Source organism: Acomys minous (genome assembly GCF_964271855.1).
Source record: "Acomys minous genome assembly, chromosome: 13".
NCBI classification, from domain to species: Eukaryota; Metazoa; Chordata; class Mammalia; order Rodentia; family Muridae; genus Acomys; species Acomys minous.
In genome coordinates this window covers 89,121,051-89,123,564 of record NC_140495.1, presented here as the reverse complement: position 1 = coordinate 89,123,564, position 2,514 = coordinate 89,121,051, and the positions used below count along the sequence as shown (strand labels likewise).

At 48.1% G+C, this 2,514-nt stretch overlaps 1 pseudogene across 1 annotated transcript; it reads right to left on the bottom strand.

Moving 5' to 3' along the window:
• Positions 1–1,800: 1,800 nt before the first annotated feature.
• Positions 1,801–2,211, bottom strand: LOC311580628 (small ribosomal subunit protein eS17-like; annotated as a pseudogene). Its single transcript has one exon. The product of its transcript is annotated as a small ribosomal subunit protein eS17-like (transcript).
• Between the last annotated feature and the right edge of the window lie 303 nt (positions 2,212–2,514).

The window sequence follows — 2,514 nt, the reverse complement described above, 5'->3', positions numbered from 1 at the left end:
GCCCAGCCTAGACCCATTTGTCGGAGGTGGCACCCCTGGGTGGGTGCTCCTGAGTTGTATTAGAAAAGCAGCCCAAGCAAGCCATGGTGAGCAAGCCAGGTCAGCAGCACTCCTCCACGGCCTCTGCTTCAGCTCCTGCCTCCAGGTTCCTGCCTTGATTTCCCTCAAAGAACTGTGATGCTGGCTATGGAAGCCAAATATACCATTTCCTCCTCAAGCTACTTTTGGCCATGGTCTTGATATCACAGCAACAGAAACTTAACTAAAGTGTTGATTGCCACATAAGTGGAACCATGCAATATGGCTGTTCCTGTCTGGCTTCTTTTGCCAAATAATTTTAAGGCTCATTAATGTTGTGGCGTGTGTCAGCTTTTCCATGGCTGAATGATATATGGTCATATGAGCATAACCACATTTGTTACTGTATGCATCATTTGATGGTCATATTTTCCCACTAACTCATTAGTATGAACATTTCTGTACAAAATTCTTCATGTGAACATATGTCTTCATTTCCTTCAGTTTATTACCTAGGAGTAGAACTGCAGGGTTGTGTGATAACTTTTTTTTTTTTTTTTTTGACACAGTGTCTCACTATGTAGCCCAGGCTGTCCTGGAACTCACTCTGTTGACCAGGCTGGCCTCAAACTCACAGAGATCCACCAGCTTCTGCCTCCCAAGTGCTGGGATTAAAGGCGTGCGCCACCACTACCCAGCCCCATTTTATTCTTGTAGGAACTGTTTTCCCAAGCGGCTGAAGCATTTTCTGTCCCCACCAGCAGTGTGTGAGGGCTCCAGCTTTCCCACACCGGTCCCCACCCTTTGGACTGTTTAACTGTGCTGCCCTCCCAGGAATGATAGATTTCCCTAATCACTAATGTTAGAGCTCAGCTACCCTCCCCCTCCCCCACCCCCAAAACCCCCACCTCCCCAAGGCTGAGGTGACTTTTTATCATATCAAAGCGAACTTGGCCATCAAGTTCTCACAGCGTCCCTCGTCCCTTGGTCCCTACCTGTTACAAGGCCCTCCTGGCTTGCATGCCCCACTGTCTGCTACCCTGAATTTTCCACCCAGGCCCTGGGCTGCCCTTCCCCCAGCTGCCCTTCCCTATATAATCCAACCATTTTGGTTATCTGGTCTTTTTCTTTTTTTTTTTTTTTTTTTTGGTTTTTCGAGACAGGGTTTCTCTGTGTAGCCTTGACTGTCCTGGACTCACTTTGTAGACCAGGCTGGCCTCGAACTCACAGCGATCTGCCTGCCTCTGCCTCCCGAGTGCTGGGATTAAAGGCGTGTGCTACCACGCGCGGCTCTATCTGGTCTTTTTCATCTACTCTTTTGGGTCTCCTGGCTGCCGCACTTGGTTCCCCTCTTTCTCCTCTCCTCTCCCTTCCCTTCTCACCAATGGCCCAGCTCAGTCCAGCCATGTCCACTCTGTGATCTCCCAGCTGTCCAGGCCTCTGGCTGTGCTCTCCTCCACTATACCTTAGGACCAGTCATGTCCCCTTCCTCCTTCCTTCCTTCCTTCCTTCCTTTCATTCTTTATCTTTCTTTCTTTTTTCATTCAGTTAAGAGATGTATACTGTTTTTTCTTGTTTTCAGGTTTATTGAAAATATGACAGAACAGCTGGGCGTGATGGCGCATGCCTTTAATCCCAGCACTCTGGAGGCAGAGGCAGGTGAATCTCTGTGAGTTCAAGGCCAGCCTGGTCTACAATCGAGTCCAGGATAGCCAGGGCTACACAGAGAGATCCTGTCTCGGAAAAAAAAAAAAGAAAGAAAGAAAATATGATAGAACAGATTTAAATGGCTCCACGTGGTATTTTGAAATTCATCCCAACTGTAGCTGAGTGACCTGCAGGTTGGAGAGGCTGTCGAGGTCCAGAAGCATGAGCATTTCCCTGGTGTCAGGATCTACCTCATGATCTTCTGGTCCAGGCCTGAGACCTCAGGAACACAGTTCTCTCTCTCCTCTCTCTCTCTCTCTCCTTCCTGCAACTTGATAGCGTTACCTCTCACAGGACCTCTCAGAATCGCTTCATCAGATGTGTGACATAGCCGGCTGTCTTGTTTTGAAGTTTTTTGCTGGGGATAATGGCGATCTCCTTGCACACGCACTTGTTGGTGTGGCAGTTATTACCTAGACACATGTAGTACTTCTCAAGGATGACTCCTGCTGTCTTCTTCACAGTCCTGGTGCTAATGCTGCCCATATTGGCAGGTCTCCAAGAGACGCATCCTTTTGCAGGTGCTCATGGACCATTTGTTTGTTTATTTTGAGACAGGGTTTCTCTGTGTAGCCTTGGCTGTCCTAGACTCCCTTTGTAGACCAGGCTGGCCTCAAACTCACAGCGATCCACCTGCCTCTGCCTCCCAAGTGCTGGGATTAAAAGCATGCGCCACCACACCCAGCCTTGTTTGTATTTGGAAAACAGCCTTTCAAATCCTTTGCCCAGTTTCAAACTAACTTATGCTTTTATTATTGAGTTGTGATAGAGAGTTCCTCACATATATAG